Genomic DNA, 21,448 nt, shown 5'->3' with positions numbered 1-21,448 from the left:
TATGGAATGTATATGTATGTTCTGACTCGGTTTTCCTCCCCTCAACCCCAACTGGTTGTGGCAGATGGGCGTCCCTCCCTATGCCTGGTTACTTCCTGTTATATGGGAGTTTTTCCTTCCCACTGTCACCAAGGTGCTTGTTCATACAGGGTCTTCTTATTGTTGGGGTTTTCTTTGTATTATTGTAGGTTCTTTACCTTACAATATAAAGCACCTTAAGTTGACCGTAGAATATCAAAGTGATCCTTTATGTTTGTGTTAATTTTCTGTAGTCACATTTTTGTTGAGGTTACATTTAAAACCTGTAGTATTTATCAATGTTTGTGTGTGGAAAATCTGTCTTTAAAAAACAACAACAACAACAACAAAAAAAAAACGCAGTGTAAAAAAAATTTAAGACGGCATCAAGAGATGATGAGATGGTCCCAAAGTTTCCAAATAAGATGAGGAAGAGACAGATGCCTAACCCATCCCATTCTTGAGACAAGGGAGCAACAGGGAGAGTTTCATGGATTGATCCAGGAGATGAAGCTGTATCACGAGCACTTTCAGGATATTTCAGGATATCAGTGGGGCAGGTTGAACTCTTGTTGGCAGAGTTGGGACCCTATCTGAGGAGGCAGCGAAATAATATCAGAGAGCTGACTGACCCGGAGCAGCTCTAGCTGTGTGTCTAAGGTAATATTTGATCTAAAAGATATTTAACCATTTCCATATCATTTTATATTCACGACTGGTTTATTTTAAGCTACGAGTGGTCTGACTGGTCAGATCTGTTTATTTGGATCCAAACAAAAATCGAGCTTGGTTCGAAAAAAATAAATATCGTAAATTTGTCCAGCGAAATGGCCGCTGCGTACAAGCCATGACTCTGATATTATGGCTGAAAGATGAGAGATTAACAAAAATCACCCTCTTTTTCTAAGCATACAAGAGCCTTCTTTTCTTGTCAAGGGGTAGGGGTAGGGTTAGGGGTTGGCACTGACTGTAGTCTGCGAACACTCACTCTACAAAACGAAAGAGTTAGAGCCAATGGACTGATGGAAGTTCCCGTGTGACCAAAACTAAATGATCTTACCTGCAAAAACACTGATTAACTTCTTAATCTTTTGAGATTTATCGTCACTTATATGGTAAAGGTGTACAGATGTGCAAGTGATGTTATTTCAGTAAATCACAATAGGCAGCGTGTGTGACTGTGTAGATATCTGCACGTGGTTGTCTCAACATATTTGCAGTGCCTTATACTTGTTTTATGCTGCTGCTGTATATTTGCATATATACAGGGAGTGCAGAATTATTAGGCAAATGAGTATTTTGTCCACATCATCCTCTTCATGCATGTTGTCTTACTCCAAGCTGTATAGGCTCGAAAGCCTACTACCAATTAAGCATATTAGGTGATGTGCATCTCTGTAATGAGAAGGGGTGTGGTCTAATGACATCAACACTCTATATCAGGTGTGCATAATTATTAGGCAATGTCCTTTCCTTTGGCAAAATGGGTCAAAAGAAGGACTTGACAGGCTCAGAAAAGTCAAAAATAGTGAGATATCTTGCAGAGGGATGCAGCAGTCTCAAAATTGCAAAGCTTCTGAAGCGTGATCATCGAACAATCAAGCGTTTCATTCAAAATAGTCAACAGGGTCGCAAGAAGCGTGTGGAAAAACCAAGGCGCAAAATAACTGCCCATGAACTGAGAAAAGTCAAGCGTGCAGCTGCCAAGATGCCACTTGCCACCAGTTTGGCCATATTTCAGAGCTGCAACATCACTGGAGTGCCCAAAAGCACAAGGTGTGCAATACTCAGAGACATGGCCAAGGTAAGAAAGGCTGAAAGACGACCACCACTGAACAAGACACACAAGCTGAAACGTCAAGACTGGGCCAAGAAATATCTCAAGACTGGTTTTTCTAAGGTTTTATGGACTGATGAAATGAGAGTGAGTCTTGATGGGCCAGATGGATGGGCCCGTGGCTGGATTGGTAAAGGGCAGAGAGCTCCAGTCCGACTCAGACGCCAGCAAGGTGGAGGTGGAGTACTGGTTTGGGCTGGTATCATCAAAGATGAGCTTGTGGGGCCTTTTCGGGTTGAGGATGGAGTCAAGCTCAACTCCCAGTCCTACTGCCAGTTTCTGGAAGACACCTTCTTCAAGCAGTGGTACAGGAAGAAGTCTGCATCCTTCAAGAAAAACATGATTTCCATGCAGGACAATGCTCCATCACACGCGTCCAAGTACTCCACAGCGTGGCTGGCAAGAAAGAGGTATAAAAGAAGAAAAACTAATGACATGGCCTCCTTGTTCACCTGATCTGAACCCCATTGAGAACCTGTGGTCCATCATCAAATGTGAGATTTACAAGGAGGGAAAACAGTACACCTCTCTGAACAGTGTCTGGGAGGCTGTGGTTGCTGCTGCACGCAATGTTGATGGTGAACAGATCAAAACACTGACAGAATCCATGGATGGCAGGCTTTTGAGTGTCCTTGCAAAGAAAGGTGGCTATATTGGTCGCTGATTTGTTTTTGTTTTGTTTTTGAATGTCAGAAATGTATATTTGTGAATGTGGAGATGTTATATTGGTTTCACTGGTAAAAATAAATAATTGAAATGGGTATATATTTGTTTTTTGTTAAGTTGCCTAATAATTATGCACAGTAATAGTCACCTGCACACACAGATATCCCCCTAAAATAGCTAAAACTAAAAACAAACTAAAAACTACTTCCAAAAACATTCAGCTTTGATATTAATGAGTTTTTTGGGTTCATTGAGAACATGGTTGTTGTTCAATAATACAATTATTCCTCAAAAATACAACTTGCCTAATAATTCTGCACTCCCTGTATTTGCCTACAGAGAGAGATTTTCAGTCTACACAAACGTGCTCTCATGCATGGAATTCATCAGGAATGAGATCAAAACCAGAGTTTGAAAAGCACAGACAGCGGTTGGAGTCGAATTCAGTTTTTTGAATGTTAGGACTTTGCTCTTCTCCACGGCTGGCTGAGCGACCAACAGCAGCACATGCAACAGTAGCCCAGAGACCGGTCTAACACATACTTAGGACATTGCCTCCATCTGGTAACAGACGCTCCCTGCAGGTAAACGGTCCAAAGCTCCCTACGATCTGCCAACACACCGCCAACGGAGAACCATGTTCAGCCCATTAAGCAAGAAAAAACTCCATGTAGATAAAGTTACAGGGGTTCAGTCAGTAGGTCATTACACACACACACACACACACACACACACACACACACACACACACACACACACACACACACACACACACACAGACACACACAGTCTATTGAGCGCTGTCACTCAGCAAGGAGAAAAACTCATTTTACTGCTACAATTCTCATATTTTTCAACATTTCTCCATGTCTGCGCTTCAGTTACTCTCTCCCTGCGCAACTCTGTCTCCATCTCTGGCTCCCTCTCACGCAAACAGATGGACAGACAGACGCACACACACACATACACACGCATGTCTTAAGGCTCACTAAACTCCAAGCGTTAACATTTTTCGCCAGTGTTCGAGCAGCCAATCACAAATGAGCTCTGAGATTAGGAGACGCGAGGTGAAACTAAGAGCTTCATTAAATACCAACCTGAGTCAGCAGCACCAGCAGGCCTGGCTGGGGAGTGTGTGTGTGTGTGTGTGTGCGCTGTGCAAGAGGGAGTGAGTGGGTGACAAAAACACAAGCACAGATGAAACATGAAGTGTCTGCATTCACGCGTGTGTTTCCGTGTGTGTGTGGTTTAAGGATTGATTCAACCTGTCTCATATGGGGGCAATTAGCTGAGCTGGGCTCTGGGCTGCCTGAGAGCAGAGACAAAAACGCCTCGGGCCATATGCAGTGTGTGTGTGTGTGTGCGCGCATGCATTTGTGTGTACTATATACTATTAAACCTCCATGAGCTCTTCTTTTATCCCTTTACTGCCATCCCATATATCCATCTAATCCTTGTCTGCAGATCTCCCACTCTGTACCCAATGGCTTTAGACCCTATGTGACATGCCAGAGAAAATCACATAGGAATAGAAAGCCATAAAACACAGCAGCGAGCCATCACGCTGGTAGCAAGAGTAAACTTTTCTTTCCACACAATGATGCACGCGCAGTGTGTGTGTGTCTGTGTGTGCAGCTCTCTCACTACATGCCTTTAACACCCTCAGCTTGTCTGACAGCTTACAAGGCCCTGCAGAGGATTTACAGCAGTGCTGAGACACCCATCTCCACTGCGTATCCTTCTTGTCTCCCATGTATCCTCCAATCCCCCACTCCTGGCCTTCTCCACTCACTCTCCCCTGTTTTCCTTTTGCTTCTTCTTCTTCTCCCACTCATCCGGCTCGCTGTCTCTCTCTATCTCCAGCCACGCTGCCAGCCATCGGAGTCACCGTCTTGTTTGGCGATGCGTAATTTCTAGAGGTTCTTTCACAGGCAAGTGTAGAGATGAGATAGATGAAAATACAGCCTGCAGACCCTCTGAATTATTAACTGGCTGAAAATGGATGAGTCAACGTTAACAGAGAGCAAGGGAGAGGGAGGGTAGCATAAAAAAATAGCCCACGTGCGTCCACAAATATGCACATAAAGTACAGCATGGCACTGTGCATGAACCAGCCATCGTGGGAAACAAACAAGGGTTAGAGCGTAAGCTTTTGTTAGTGAAAAAAGTAGATCGGCGATGAATTTGAATTATTTAACGCTCTGATAAAAGTTTCACTCGTAAATTATTGATTACAAGGCAGTAATATGCCCAAGTATCCCTACAACTAAATAGTTCGTTGGCTTAGTCAGCTCTAACTAGAAGTAACTTTTGAAGTTAACAGAGATATTTAGTGTTGCTTGTAAAGGCTGACCAGGAACAATACCAGATGCTGGGAGAACAAGTCAGGGTCTGGCTTACAGCAGATGATGAGAAGGTTAGTAAGAAGGTTTCATATATTAGTATTTTTGGATGTCATGAGGTGTCCCAGGCGCTGAAATGGTTGTCTTCCACAAAATGCAATTTATTTATTAATCTTCAAAAATTGTATTATTCTTTGTTTCTCACAATCTCATTCAGTTAGGGCTGCCACAAACGATTATTTTAATAGTCGACTAATCAGATCATCATCCATTGGATGTACAACGTACAGCTTATTGCACCAACATGCATCTGCTCTTATATAACTATCATTAGCTTACAGCTTTAAGTGTTTAAGGTATGTGCTAACTAAAAATAAAGACAAGATGATAGTTTATTAAATTTTAATGAAATTTGCAGATTGTTTCAGTGAAGTTTAATAAACTCCTTGCTATCTAAAATATAACAGGACACCGGAGTATATTCTCGAGCATCTCACACTTCTGATAATCAGTTGTCTGCTTGACGTTTATTCAGCTGTGTAAAAACTATAACTTTAATCTCAGACAAACTGATTTACTAAGGAACAAATAAAATACTAAAAAAAGCCAAACAATAACATTTTTAAGTTATCTAAGTGACTTATATATGTTTAACCTGAGTAGCGAAAGACAGCGGTGGGTTTGAAAACGATTTGCTGGGAGTCCGGTGTTCTCACGGCTCTAGTGAGCCTTGCCCCCGGCTAGCTATCGAGCTAGTGGGTAACAGACGTCTCCGAAAACGTCAGAGCGCTTTTGAAAATATGTGGTGTCCTGATAAACTGAGCAGATATTTGAGGTTTACACAGCTACATTCTCGCCTGAAAATATGCTAAACGTTTATTTTGTGACCCAGAAAGAATAATAAGAGTAGTATTAAAACTAACTAGCTGCCGCCATTGTTGGAAACTGAGCTGGGCTGCGCTATGAATTCTGGGACACAGCTTCTTCTTCTTCGGGGTTTAACGGCAGCTGGCATCCTTGTACATGCAGTGCTGCCATCTTCTGTTTCAGTCCGTTATTACACTCTTAAATCCTACTACTTATTCCTGCGTCTTTTGTGATCTTACAAAGCTTCAAACGACGCGTCGACTATTAAATCAGTCGTCGACGATTTCGATAGTCGACGTAATCGTGACTAGTCGACTAATCGTGGCAGCCCTACATTCAGGCGAATGTTTTAAATTCAGATTTAATAGTCGTCCTATATGGTAAATAGACTGCTTCTTATATAGTGCTTTTCTACTCTACTTGAGCACTTACAGCACTTCAAACAAACCGCCTCATTCATTCATTCATACAAGAACCTTTTTCTATGCCTAACTGCTTTCTGTGTAACATTAACACTTGGATGTGAGAGCAACTTGGGGTTCAGTATCATCTTGCTCAAGGACACACTGGCATGCAGATTGGAGCAGCCAGGGGTCGAACCACCAGGTCGTCTGATAATTGATCTAACTCAGCGGTCCCCAACCCCCGGGCGACCGGTACTGGTCCATGAGTCGTTTGGTACCAGGCCGCGAGACTTGAGGCTCAGGTGTGAAATTTATGGTTTTCAGGGTTTTTATCGTTAACTCGGTTTCCCTGGGTCTTTTCCCGTGTTGTAGTTGTGCGTCTTATTTTGAAAGAAATATTTACGCGTTACCATAGTGACCAGAGAGCATTAAGGGGCAGAGAGGAGGATGTTACTCTCAATGTTGTTGCCGCATTTCAGGCGGATGCTGCTAATAAAGTTACACAATGTGTTACACAGCGAAAATATTGTCTGACATTAAATCGGCTTGTGGCGCAAAAAAGGTTGGGGGCCGCTGATCTAACTGGTATGTGACCTGCTCTACCGCCAGCATCACGAGCTGTGGCACAAACGTCACGAGCACAGCCTTTATAGCTGAAACTCTCTCTCACCTTCAGTTCTGCTCACAGCTCGGTCTGTCTTTGAGCAGCTTTGGTAAGTTGACTGTTATTTTTTTATGAATTCTTTCAGATTATCCAACTCAACTGCATAATTTCTCTATACATGACGTTTAGTGTGTGCAACCATTTTTTATGGCGCTGTTTCCAACTAGTGCCTGTTCCCACAGTTTTTATGGTACCTGCTGTATGGCAGAAATACAGCTGAAGCCGATCTATTGAGCCAGGCCTTGGCTGCAGTTCAGTCAGGGGATGCAGAAGAAGGTACTTATGAGATGGGCCTCACTGAATAGGAATGAATCAGGATACCTGAATACATAATAGAATAATTATTTACACCTGCCTTGAGATAAAAGGACAAAAAAGGATTGCATTAAATCTTTGGAACCCTTCAGAGTTTCAGAGGTATCAGTTTTTGTGATGTACGTTTTTTTATGCTAAGCCATGCTAACTTGCTGTTAGCTGTAGTCTTGTATATGTGAAAAAGTAGCTAATGTGCCAAAAAAAAAATGCTTGGAAAAGATCAGTGTCAGATTATTTCTCTGATATTTACTACTGCGATCAGCAGAATAGTATATACTCATTCAGCTAATAACCTCAATCACATCTAAAATATGTGGTACCTTGTTTGGTGAACAAAGAGCTACTTTTCAGACTGAAGGGGAATCCCCTCTTTTTTCAGCAGCCTGCTGTATCAGCAGGCATGGGAATAGGAAAGTCAGAGGGCTGCAAAGACGTGCCGGAAAGATAAGAAGAAATGAGAGATAAAGGTATCAGGGCTTGAAAATGGAGCAAAAGGGTCACTCAGAAAGAGTTTGAAACAGGTGGGATTAATGTCAAAGTCATCCATCCTTGTTTTAATCCGTTTTTTTCCCCACCGTCATTCCCTGTGAAAACTCGCACCGCTTCCTTGTGTGCGCTGTTTGTAGATATTTACGCGTGTGTCCGTTTGTCTGTGTGCGTAAGCTGATTTGTGTCTTATCGAGATCCTCTGTGGAAACAGACAATGTGGTTTATTTGTTATCTTCTTGTTTGGACAATGAGATAAGGCGATCAGTGTTTGCGAGCGCGTACGCAGACGTGTGGGAGTGTTGGCGTGGACGTGTGTGTGCATTTGTGTGCGTAAAACACAGATAAGCCGAGTGTTGTGCCACAGTTTGAGTGACGGAATCCTAATGCTGATCCCAATGGTCAACAGCCCAGAGACATAACACAGAAAACTTATTAGACCTTTATCCATTATTTATATCGGGCCTGCCTTCGGACACATACACACATACATACAAAGCAGGAACCTTGTGTGTGAGCGTGATTCGTGCTGACACGTGCCTGACTTCTTCTCATGGAAAATAAGTAGCCACCGAGAAACCTCCCATCCAGAACATTTCCCATCAAGCGCCTTACCTGCTCTCACTGGTGCAAGAACCAGAAGTTCTACTCAGCAATGGCCAAAAAACCCCTGAATTCCACAGCACTCGTTTCATGGAAAGTTTTACACATTATTAACCTCTTGCGGTTCACCGGGTCACAGGCAACCCATCTAAGGTTAAGTGTAATTAGATCAATGTCCTGTCCTGTCCTGTCTTTATCCCCTTTTCATAAAAACCAAATAGCTATAACAGAAAAAAATGCAATGCCAAACTGAATGTGCGAGACTTCATTTAAAAGGAAACATCTTCTTGTTTCTGAATATTTGCCCGAAATGAGTCGCGGTTGCACAACTAGGAAGAAACACAATATAGCTCCTGAAAGTCACGAGTTCCTCTTTTACAGCTCAAGAGATAACACAAAATTAAAGAAATACCTGAAGATCTTTTATGTATACTTACAATTATGCACTTTTCCAGGTCACCGTGAAGCCACAGAAGAACCAATTCCTGCCATTTTGTGCGACTGACTCCAACATACAGAGCGCCTCCTGCTCTCTTTTCCATCTGAATTCACGTATTCGGTTCTGGTACCTGCACAAAGCTTTTACCTGTACCTGCAGCCCTGCCCCCTTCTCTGTTTCCCAACCCTCTTTCTCTTGTTCTCACACAAAATGTCCTCTGTCCAGTTTTCGTTAAAAAAAAGAAGAAAAACCCACTGACCCCTCCCCGCATCCCCCCTCCCAGATAAGTGAAAGAAAAAGTCAAGGTAATGGTTTTCTCTGTAGTTTCAACATAAAGACACCAAAGCTGAGGGCTGAGCGATAAAGGGTGGCATCTGTATGTAGACAGATTAAAACCTGGAAAGCAGCTACTTTGAAAATGGAGGAATGCCCTTTCGGGCTTAGGTATTTAAATTGCATGTGTGTGTCCGCAGGTACATTATGGTGTGTATGAAGTGTCAGTGTGTCTCATGGCTAACTGTGTCCCAGGATCAGTGAACAAAGAGCCTATTGACTTCTAAACACACAGGAGCTCTCTTTCTTCTCCACAGGCCACTGCTTTGTGTTTCACCCTCAATCCCTCCACACACACATCTTTGCCTCCTGATACACACCAAAACCCATCCTACTGCTTCACCTGCTCCTCCACCTATCCATCATTTCTACAGGATAAGTTTACACTTCTGAATTGAGAATCATAAAATATCTGTTTTTACAAGTCACACGGAATAACCTCTGCAAACTATGCCGACAGTTCGAGGGTGGACTCACTGACACACTGTATGTTCATACAGCAGTAACTTTTCTAGCTACAAGGCCTAAAGTGTGTCTTGCTTCATCGTCCATTTTGACAAACAGGGGACTACGATTTTAAAAATGAGAACCATGATGCAGCGATTCCCAGAGTGTGGGCCGGGGCCCCTTGGTGGCCCTTGAAGCTACTGCACGTGGGCCGCAGTAACAACAGAAATTCACTTACATATTTATATTAGTGCTGTTAGCGTTAATCTCGTTAAAATGATGTTAACACCATAATCGCATTAACGTGGCAAATCTCTGTTAGCGAGTTATCGCGGATCGCCCCGTACGTGGGGCTGTACCGCATCAACGCATTAGCGCAGGTAGCTCGTTAACGCATTAGTGACGTCCAGCCCCACACACGGGGCGAGCCGCGATAAATCGCTAACAGAGATTTGCTGCGTTAATGCGATTATGGTGTTAACGTTATTTTAACGAGATTAATGCTAACAGCACTAATTTATATAAATGTATTTATTCATTAAAAAGTGAATAAAAGCTAATAATTTTTTGCTTTTGTATTGAAGTTTGTGTCCCAGTGGCAGGTGGGTCACAGACTGGCCTTGACACTATATGACACAATATGACTGTGTAGCATTAGCGATTAATGTTTTTAAAATAAAATCTTCAAGGAAACACATCACTTTCTCTTGTATTTTGATTACAGTGAAGCTCGGGTGGGCCCCGTGGGACTTTTAAGTGGGCCACAGCACTCTTGACTTTGGGAATTGCTGCCATAATGCATTTGGTAACCTGGTAAGACTTGAAACTACCAACCAAGACAATAAACTCAGGAAAGTGTTTACTGAGGTCATGGAGCAAGGCAGCTCAAGATCTGTTTTCGACACAACAGGTTTAGTTCCTTTTCAACCATCTTGTTGGACACAAGAAAGAAAGCAGGTTTAAGGAACTTCTACATTGGAAGTGCCTTAGGTCTATGTTTGAATCAAGAGATCAAAAACAATCCAAAAACAGTAAAACACGCCAACGTTTCATACTAACCAGGTTATATATTCTGGCCCGTAAAGGATCGCTTACTTCAACCTGCCGTCTTTTCCATTATTGCGGCTACCTTCGCGCTACGTCAACTTTGCACTGCACCACCATTGTAGAGGTCTGGGGAAATGACAAGTTTCAAAAATACTTTGCAAACAGTACATCATGGTGGTTAGCCCAAAAAATGTTTTATACATGAGTCATTTTAAACATTTGTTTTAAAGTGTGATGAAAAAGGAAATAGCTAACAGCTATTTGGGGACATCTGACTCAACTATCCTATCTGATAAAGGATACGGTGATTTTTATTGAAACTAAAAAGGTAAAATGTAATGCCAGATTACTTTGAGGATAATTGCAAGTGATTTCAGTCTGTCAGTTTGCCATGATTCTAGAAAGCAGGCTTCTCAAATGGAAGAGGTGGCTAGAGGTAGAGGCTGACCGACATTAGGGTCTTATCTAGACGCGACGGGAAACTGGTGTTGTTCCTGTGCTCATTGTATTGGTGTTCAAGAAGGGAATTTGTTTCTCCCAGGAGTGGGACCTGCTGATGGTAAACAGAGAAAGTCTCCATGTGTCCATGCGTGGGAGTTATCCCATCTGCAGAACTACAACACATGAATTTGTGGTTCTAATAAACACTGTTATTCAGGCGATAGCGTGTTAGCTCCCCAAAACAACTGGAGAGACCAAGAGAACAACTGAGCTTAAGAAAATGAAACAAAAGAAAGAAGACGTTTTTTGGGTATATTTATACAATTTTCACGCTGCTTTGTTCAACTCCTCGATTCCCAGAAAGTGGAGAGTACATATTTAGCATGACCCATGGAGCAACAAAACATTAATAGAAAATACGCCTACTGTCAAAGCTAAGTGTGGTCGGACGTGTCCTGTTGTTCTTGTAAGAGATGGTGTTGAAACAGCACTCACCAACAGCACAATTTAGAGCTTAGCGTCCCCAGTGCCGGTGCTTCTGTGCTATCACTTGCCTTCTGTAGAAGTCTCTGTTGCCTTTTTCTTGGAGCGACACCAGAACTACAGAGAGCAACCGAGGTGCTCCCGGACTGCTCAAGGTAGGATAATTATAACCTCCAGGTTCCCAGTGGAGAATAAGGCTTAACAAGGCCCGCGCAGAGAGCAGTGAGATTACGAGGTCTCGGTAGCACTACAACTGTCTGGCCGACCACAGGGCTCCTCAGTAAAGTTATGAACATGGTGAATAATAATGCCGTGAGCATTGGCAGGAGCTTTAGATGAGCTGTGAACTGTGAGAGAGAGAGCAAGAGGCAGAGAGAGCAACAGGGACAGAGAGAGACTGTTTGTGTGCGCTGCAGTCAAGAGATTTCTCGCCTCAGCTGGTTGGACAGATTACCTGAAACTGAGAGCAAGGAGAAAGATAGCGAGTGAGAGAGAACGCAAGAAAAAAAGAGGACAGAAAGGTCACAGTGATCTCAGGATAAGGAAAATGAATGGAGAGAAATGAAAGAGGGCGCTTTTATTTTGCCAGGCCAAAACTGTGTTAAAACTGTCCTTTCAGTACTCACAGTTCATATATATTGGTTAAAACCTTAATTCACCATTTATCCAAAAAGGTATCTCTTCTTAGAGCAATGACCTGAAAGGAAACAGAGGACAAAATCCAGTCCTGTCTTTAGTTTTCTATAGAGCAAAAAATGCTAAACTTAAGGTCTTAGCAAATTAGCTTATGACGTTAGCTTACAACAGAGTAACTAAAATATGTAGTTTTGTTCAAAAAATTATTAAGATGTGTGGCCTGACCTGAGAAAATGCAATTTTTACTCCATACTCAACAGTGGCATTTTTGCAGTCTTTCTATTGATCTCAGACATCGAATGTGTTTGCTCATATTTGTAGCACGTAGCAAGCTAATCTTGTACGCACCAAACCTGTTTGCCTGTATTTGGATGTCTCGTTTTAACCTTTCAATAGTGATAATATTACTAAAGTTCCCGGAGCCCAGGCAACAACGGCTAAACACTAATTTTCTCATTTCATAATACTTCTAAGGGCTAATTGTGTAGCTGTTAACCCTGCAGTGCACTGTGTTTCTGTTATTATTTGAACATTTCCTGTATTTTTCTTCTTCATCTTCTTGTACTTTTATATTATTCCATCAGTTTGTATTGGTTAAAATAATTTTGATCCTTATTTCCACTGATCTTTGTAGGATAGGCCAAACAGATAAAAATACTCACACTAAGCTAGCAAAATGTGCTTCATATTAACACTCACACACATTTTTGGTGCACTTGATTTTCCATTGAAACACCTGCTCTGCGCTGCACTTTATGCTCAGAGGTGTGCTAGGAAAAGCATTGCACCATACCCAGCAAGCACAGGAGGAATGATGCCGTGGACCAGAAACTCTAAATAAACAGAATGTATTGTGCTTTAAGAAGGAAAGAAAGGAGTGCATCTTTAATGCTTGAGAAATCAGAGAATAGTAAAGCAGCGGTGAAGGGAAAAAGGAGAACTACCCTGAGTCAGAAACAGACAGAGAGAGGGCACCCTGTCCTAGATAGCCGCCTGTAAGCTGCTCACAATGCAGACATGGCAAGGCGAGCGCGGGAGAGGAGATGAGAGGAGAGCGGAGAGATGGGCAGAGGAAAAAAAGAACGAGGGACAGAAAGTCAGGCCAGAGAAAGGATTAGTGATCAAAGAAAGCTAGCGGCCATCCTGAAAGCCCTTTATACATGTACGTACACACACACACACACACACACACACACACAATTCATAGAGAGAGGGAGAGAATAAGTGAGATTAGAGGGTTTTTTCCATGGGGTTTATCATTTACCTTCCTCCATCCCAGCAGCACATTAGCTGTGAGAATGAGCACGTTATGCATAAATCCATTTGTATTAGCCCCAGAGTAAATGTTAGGAGGGCAAACATATACATGCACATGCACGCTCATAGATCACGGTGCTCTAATGAAAATATATGTGAGTCTGACTTTCTCTCTAACTAGTTAGGCTTTCCCCTGGAGCTTGAAGACACAATATGACATCAGCTTCTCCCTCCAGCAGAAATTCAGAGGTGCAAACAAGACTTTTGAAACGCTTTTAAATTCCTCCTCAATCGCTGTCTCCTTCACTGCACCGAGTCACCATGAAGAGATAAACAACCGGCCGCAGATACCAATTAGGCCGTCAAATTGCAGTGCAACAATCTTCAGCAACGCTCAACTTTCCCAGAGTGGGGAGAGGGAGGGTGGGGAGAGGGACGGTTGGGGGAGACAGTAACAGAGGAAGGAAGGGGAAGTTTGAGCAGTAAAAAGCAGGAGGAGAAGAAAACTTTGCTCACATCTAATCAGGGAATCCTCCTTCTCACTTTCACCATGCAGCGCACACACACACATAAATACACACATCCCTCCTGTCAGAGGCTTGACCTCCACTAGCTGATCTCGTTTCTCGGTATTCCATCGCCCTCCCACCGGCTGACCTGATTGGCTAATGACGGCTCATTTATCTTGATGCAGCACCTGCAGTGCCTACAAGGTGTGTGTGTGTGCGCGCGTGCAAAAAACGACATGTTTCCAAGCACATCCCCACCACGATAGCTCTATCTACACCTGTACTGCTCCTGCTGCAACAGCTTGCACACATTGGTTCATCTCTGGGGAATGCTAGAGAGGAGAGGCTGGAGTCCGATGGGAGGAGGCGAAGAGTAAGAGGAGGGAGACTATGATAAAGGAGGAAATGAGGGCAGAAAAGAGCAAGAGCAGGAACAAGGAAGGAGATGAGGAAAGCAGCGCAATAATAGTGGGTGGGGGGCAGATGAACTGGAGGAAAGGAAGATGCCGGAGAATTACATCAGGGTGGGGGAAACAGAAAGGAACAGACAGTGAAAAAAAAGATGGAGGAGGGGGTTCGAATGAAGGGAAGAGGGATTGATGCATGTTTTATTCACTCACTGCTAACGCTTCTTTAATTACCGCAGCTGAAATCGCTGGCCGGGTGTGATCACTGCATGTGTGTGTGTGGAGTCCTTTATTATGTGTAATAATCAGCAACCATTAATTATCTGGTGTAAGTAAGGCAAAGGGAAAACCAGTGCAATCCTGTTGATGCTATACAATCCACAAATTAGCCAGTTAAATCTGTATGTAAGCGTAATTACTTTTGCTTTCTTAACCTCCTAGGACCTGGCGTCCACATATGTGGACATCGCATTTTGGGTTGTCTAGACCAAAATACTATTTTTGCTCTACAAGGGCCTGATATCTACTTAAGAAGACATTATAGTGCCACTGATCTATCAACATTTAAAATGAATGTCCTCATATGTGGATCTCATTTTTCTCAGAAACAAAAATCAGGTTAAAAAAAATGTCTGGTAACACTTTGTTTTTACATTCATCAGGTCCCAATCAGCCCAAATAGCAAAGAGAAATTAAAAATGCATGCCATGAAAGAGTTCAGAAGGTTAAGTCATTCCTCTTTATATCTGCAGCAGGACTCCTGCAGGTTAGATTTTTAACAAGCATCTGTGTAATAATGGGGTGAACATCCAGACAGGTCACCTGTCTATCACTTAGAGAGAGACCATATCAACCTGTTAACCTGAGACGCATGTCTATGGACTGTGGGAGGAACCCGGAGAACGTGCAAACTCCACCTCCAGTCTCGAACAAGGAAGTTTTGTGCTAACCACTGCACCTTTGTGTCAACATCATTCAAACCAAATGAGCTGGAAAAAAAATGACTGTTTATGTGAATGAACTGCATGGCTGGTAACATTAATAGTGTTGTGTGTGAACATATTTGCTAAGAAAAAGTTGGCTCAAACAATCTGGCTAACCTTTGGGGTTCCTCTGACTACTTCAACAGTTTTTGTCCAGTCTGTTCTTTCCAGTGTCTGAATTCTTTGCCACTAGCCTGCTTTCAGACAATAATAGCCAAATGGGAAGCACAGGACAACCCTCTGCTGAGCAAACTTTTCAGCGTACAAAATACAAATATGAAACCACTACAGCTACAACTGTTTTAGCTAAAAACAGCTCAAACTGGAGCATTAGCCTCACATTTGTACCAGTTTGTTAACCAGGGAAATAAACTGCAGCACTCACTGTATGAGTGATAATGTTGGAGTTTATACAACTGAAGATGAAGCAGCGGAGGGAGCGGGTAACTCGCTGTCGTTCTGGGTTTCAGACCCAGAACGACATCACAGTGAACAGTCCAAAGAATTTATATCCCAAAGAGAAGCAAGAACAAAATAAAAGTAATCATTCTGGTCGACTGAAACCACCTAAGCTCCTATTGAAAGATGCGACAAATTAGCATATGTGGCCGTGTTGTTTATTTTTAATTCAATTTAATTCAATTTTATTTATACAGCTCCAAATCACAACAACAGTCGCCTCAAGGTGCTTTATATTGTAAGGTAGACCTCACAATAACACATACAGAGAAAAACCTAAGAATCATATGAGCCCCTGTGACCAAGCACTTTGGTGACAGTGGGAAGGAAAAACTCCCTTTTAACAGGAAGAACCAGGCTCAGGTTTACTTAACTTTACTTAAAAGTGCATTAAGTAAAGAACTAACCTTTAATCTAATATCTCACTATATGAACTTAAAATGACTTCTACTTAGATGTAGCTGCTACTGGTTAAAGCAGCAGTTTGCCAGCATCTCTACTGTTTGTTTTTGTTTTTAAATCAAGTAGAAGAGATATTACTTTAAACAGCACACTTTAAATTCTGAAGTGATCGGTCGTTGCTCTTGGTTCCAACTAATTATGGTCCAAACATACGTTACGAGTGCAGTTCCAGGTCGCTGCGTCCAGATTAAAGACAACAGAGAGAGTCTGGAAACAGGACGGCGCAACAGTTGTTGGTAAGAGATGAAGCACAGAGTCACCTGAGGGTTTTTGTTTTCAATGTCACCTTGTCTTATTAGTGCAGAAAGTCAGTAAGACAACAACAGCAGAAGGCTTGTTTGTCTGCACATTTTGAAAACTTTGGTCTGTGATCATGAATAAAACTCTTTTTTTTTTTCATACCATTTCACATCCAGGAACTCACCCACTGATTCACCTTCCTTTCATAAGTTTGACATTTCTGGAGCAACCACACAGCTTATTTTTATTTATTCCTTTTTTATTTTATATAATTTGATTACGACAATTGCCTTGCATGTTGCGCCTTACTCATACCTCTCTCCTCTTTCCTGTCTCCTCCTCCTCCTCCTCTCCTTCCTGACTGCAGAGAGAGGAGGGCTTGCATGTATTATGTCTTCTTTTGTTCTTTGCTGTCGGCTCATTGTCAAAAAAGAGAAAGAGGAGAGAGTGAAGAGGAAGAGGGCGGTTAGCGAGGGAGACTGCGGGCGAGGAGAAGTAGGAGACAGTAGGTAGATATCGGAAGCTTAACACACACAGACACACACAGACACACACACACACACTCCTGCGACCTGCCACCTCCCCTTTTCCCCACATCTCTCTTTGTGTGTTCTTATCTTTTATTTTCTCTCTCAAACCAGGTGCAGCTTATCCAGCCTTCAGCACATCTTATCCCCCCCCCCATTCTGCCTTATCTCACACACTGTCATCACAAACACACAACCTGACACATGAACACACACACACCCTCTCCTTCAACCTGCTCCCCCTGCCGTCCTCCTCTTTTCCATATCTCTGTCTTTTCCTCCTTCTCTCTCTCTCCTGCGCCGCTGGAGGCAGCCAGCAGGCCGTGACCTATCCTATCACCGCTCTGGAATCAGGCCCGACTCACACAGACACGGCATCACAGACAGACAGGTAGGCGGACAGACAGGCAGCTAGAAACTCATCAACTCCAGATCTGTATCTTAACTCCAGTTTTAATCCGCCCGCAGCCAGCTACTGTAGCAGCCAAGAGGCGGAACGGGAAAATCCATACAGCTTAAAACTGTCCAAAACCTTTTTAAAGTCAAGTTTCTGTGAAGCAAATGAACCGTTTTTTAAAATCTGCTTTTTATTAATGTTATTGCTTCAAAATAAAACTGAAAAATAAAAATAAAGGAAGTCTGATTATCAGCATCTTTGAAACTAAAAAGCTCTTTTTGTCTCCCCGTGTTCAGCACTGAGGCTGATGTGGATGAACAGCGCGGGGTTTGGCGAGGGAAGAGTTGCTCTTCTCACGCTGTCGCAGTATATTTCACTGGTAAAACTCACAGCAAATCTTTGAACTTTCTTTTTTTCTTCTTCTTCTTTTGGAGTGCAAGTGTTGTAGCTGCTGGCTGTAGCAGAGGGAGAGAGGGAGGGGGGGTGGCGTGGCTGCCTGAGCCGAGCTCTAGTCCTGATTTAGAATTAGATCTATTTCTGTTCACCCTCCAACCCCGCCGGGAAATATTTAAATCTGCCGTGGAATGTGTGTGTGTGTGTGTGTGTGACAGAGGGAGTGACAGAGGAGATTATTTCAACATATAAACTGGTTGTGTGAGAATATGCATTGAGCGCACAGCTTTGGCGGTGCGGTTGCCTACGAGCAGGTATGCCAATTAAGACGCCCGACTCAAATGAGACGGACTGAGAAAAGAGAGAGACACAGAGGAAGAGACGGAGCGATGTGAAAGTGTGAAAAAAGAAAAGAGAAAGAAAAAAGCACAGAGGAGAGGCTATCTGCAGGCTCCTTGTGATCTAGCAGGGAGCAGAACTCCAGCCGTGGTCAGTAATTCATAAGCAGAGCACGTACAGACTGAGCCGAGCTCACCCTCTGGCAGCGCACACGCACGGATACACGTACACACACACGCTCATAACACTCACAGTCACACCAGCAGCCTGGGACACAATCTCAGCTCCATATCCAACCCTGCTGCCATCCAAATGTCACCGGCAGAACCTCTGACCCCTGTTAACGCAAACACTCACTCACACACACAAACACCAATAGTTCAAATAATATGACATACACACACTTTACAAACTTCAGTACACACAAAAACTGTGTTTTAAAAGAAAAAAGGTGAGTTTGTGAGATACGGAGACGGCGCACAAACACTCACCTCAGAGTGAAAGCTGGTGCCGGGCTGCGCTGCTGCGTAGAAAGACCGGCCGCACACACACCCCCGTCCTCATGCACGCACGTGTACGCAACACTCTCAGTGGCGAGGTGTGTGCGCGTTTGAGAGGACAATGAGCTTGGATGGAGCTGAGCAGCAGCAGGAGGAGGAGGAGAAAAGGGAGGCGGGAGATGTGTGGTTGGGCGGGAAGGTAAAGAGGAGAGAGAGTGAGATGAGAGAGAGAGAGAGAGTGAATAATGAAATACAACACAATTAAAAAAAGAAGAAGAAATGTGAAAAAGGTCGTCCCGAAGCAAAGTCCCTCTCGTTCCATCTGTGGCTTTGCGAGTGTGTAAAATGTGTTAAGGTAACTAACTCTGTGTGTGTGTGTGTGTGTGTGTGTGTGTGTGTGTGTGTGTGTGTGTGTGTGTGTGTGAGAGAGAGTGAGTGTAACGGCTGAGAGGTCTCCTATCCATCCCTGGGGACTTGGCGCCCTGCCTCAGAGCAGAGAGTGTGCTGAAAGGAGCTTCACATCTCTTCTAAGTGTTGATGTGTGTGTGTGTGCATGCGCACGTGTGTGTGTGTGTGCGTGTGTGTCCTCCACTCAGCCAGCTAGCCTGTAACTTCGCCAGCATCACAACACCTCTCATGTCTTCTTGTCTCAGAAGCCTCCTCTTCATCTTCTTCATCTCTGTCTCTCTCTCCCTCTCTGCAGGGAAATACCTCTGCCACTAACTCTTCAAAGGTCTCTCAGCCGCTCGAGCTCACTCTCTCTCTTTCTCTCTTTTAGTTTCTGCACTGTAAAAAAATACTTTTGATAAAATACTATTACAATAAATACTTTTTCCCCAAAGAAATTAGCTCACATCCATAACTTGAAGAGGAGAAATATATTTACGTGTGTATGTATATATATATATATATATATATATATCTGTTTTCCTTATCCCAAAAAAACCTCAGCAGAGGATCTCTCTCTCCCCCAAAAAAAGAAAAAGCACAGAGTCATTTAGGCACATTACTTAGTCTATACTTGGCTTTGAGAGCACATTCAGAAGTTGGTAAATTCTTTAAAAAAAAGAAGAAGAAAGAAACGATGAAAACTAGTCTTTTTAAAAAACGAGGGAGATCTTTGCAGCTCATATTCAAACTCTCTCTGTCTCTCACACACACACACACACAAACACACACACACACACACACACAGCCTGAGCTGCAGGTGTATGTGTGTGTGAGTAATCGTGTTTTCATGTGTGTGTGTCTGTGTGTGAAGTGCCGTGCAGCCTCAATCCTCTGGCTCAGCCACAGAGAAGCCAATCTCCACATCCAATTATTTGCTTCTCAAAGGCAGACAGATGGAGAGAGCGAGGGGAAAAAAACAGTGAGTGAGGTAGAGAGAGGCAGAGCTGGAGTTATGGAGAGTGCAAGAGAGAGAGATGGGCTCTTTGAGGGTCTGCACAGGGGGGGATTAATTAGAATGAAAAAGAAATGAGGGGTATAGAAAGTCTCGTCTTTGCCTGAGTCCGGAGAATAGTTTCACAATTAGCCAAAGTCCCAAACAGAGCCTGTGGACACAACTCAGCAGAGAGAAGGGAATAAAGAGAGAGAGGGAGAGAGCGAGACAGATTAAAACCCAAAATGAAAAACGCCAAAAGGGACAGAAGAGCTGAAGTTGTTAGAGAAATGATTGGCAAAAGCATGTCATACATGGGTTGTTTTTTTTGTTCTTTTCATTTCGTGTTGCCGTACCCTCCTGAGGCGAGCGCTGGCCGTCCCGTCTTCTCAGTCCTGTTATTCTTCTTCTTCTCCTTCTTTTTCTTCTCCCTCCTTCTGCCCTCCGCTGTCCGGGATATTCCATCAAAGAAGAGTGTGGCTCATAGCAGATGGAGGCATCGCTGTGCTCCGAGCACACTCCAGTCTTCACCGTCTTCTCCCTTTGACTCTTTTCACCGTTTTCTCCTTTCGCTCTCGTGTGCCGGAGCATTTTTCTTCCTTCCCGGCAGTGGTGACACACAGCGTGGGGGGGAGTTGAGAACAGTGGGGGGGTGGGGGGGGGGGGGGGGGTGGAGAGCAAGACTAAGAGAGAACTAAAAAAAATAATATTAATAAAGACAAACTGAGGTTTAGAGGGTGGGAAAGAGCAAGTGTAGGTAGATGGAACAGTGAGCGGAGAATGACGAGAAGAGGCAGGTGGAATGGGTAGTGACACATCGCGGAGGTGTGCGTCTGCATGTGTGTGTGTCAGAGCATGGGGGCCGTCCTTCTAGCCAACACACCGCCAACGAGGAGGAGGAGGTGGTGGAGGAGGAGGAATAGCTGGATGGCTAGATAGATAGGTGGATGGAGGGATGGATAGAGGGAGTGATTCAGCAAGCATGCCACCTCCTCTCCTCCTCCTCTCCACACACACACACACACACACACACACACACACACACACACACACACACGGTTAGTTCATTATCATTCACTGGATTTCACCATGACACACATGGCTAACCTACTCACGGAGACAGAGCCGAGCCCTGAACTGAATCCTAATGGATGGGAGGGAGGATGGGGGGGATGGGGGGGGGTGCATATCAGGCAAGCAGGTGTCCCCTCCACATCTATTGTTTCCAGTCAATGCTCTTGTCAGTGTGTGTGTGTGTGTGTGTGTCTATGTACGTACAACTACAAGCACTTTTTCTTGTCGAGAAGTAGCCGAAACAAGCACATGTGCATCTGTTTCAGCTAAGAGCTCCACGTCTATTTCGGGTTTCAAACTGCCGTCAGCCAAAACTTTTCAAGTTGAGATGAAGCAAAAAGTGTGACCAGAACTCTCTGTTTCCACCAAGAATTTCCCCTTACAGGATGTTAAGCGTCTCTGTGTTTGACAGCTCGCATCAGTTTTTCTCATATATCTAACAAGGTAGTTTTGTGAGGCTGAAATGACACAATTCAACGTGGAGTACATTAT

At 43.5% G+C, this 21,448-nt stretch overlaps 1 long non-coding RNA gene across 2 annotated transcripts in view; it reads right to left on the bottom strand.

Moving 5' to 3' along the window:
• The window catches only part of LOC120715896, a 28,353-nt gene extending 7,321 nt beyond the window's left edge, over positions 1 to 21,032 (bottom strand). Inside the window, exons 1-2 of one of the 2 annotated variants that reach the window (XR_005691761.1) lie at positions 20,197 to 21,032; positions 18,493 to 20,054 (exon numbers count right to left, since the gene is read on the bottom strand). This is a non-coding gene — a long non-coding RNA (uncharacterized LOC120715896). The remainder of the gene's footprint in view (positions 1 to 18,492; positions 20,055 to 20,196) is intronic. The other variant, XR_005691760.1, reaches the window with a different exon arrangement.
• Between the last annotated feature and the right edge of the window lie 416 nt (positions 21,033 to 21,448).

This window comes from Simochromis diagramma, unplaced genomic scaffold, assembly GCF_900408965.1.
Source record: "Simochromis diagramma unplaced genomic scaffold, fSimDia1.1 OVJJ01000646.1, whole genome shotgun sequence".
Taxonomy (NCBI): Eukaryota; Metazoa; Chordata; class Actinopteri; order Cichliformes; family Cichlidae; genus Simochromis; species Simochromis diagramma.
Note: the sequence above shows the minus strand (reverse complement) of the source record. Positions and strands in the feature narration are given on the sequence as shown.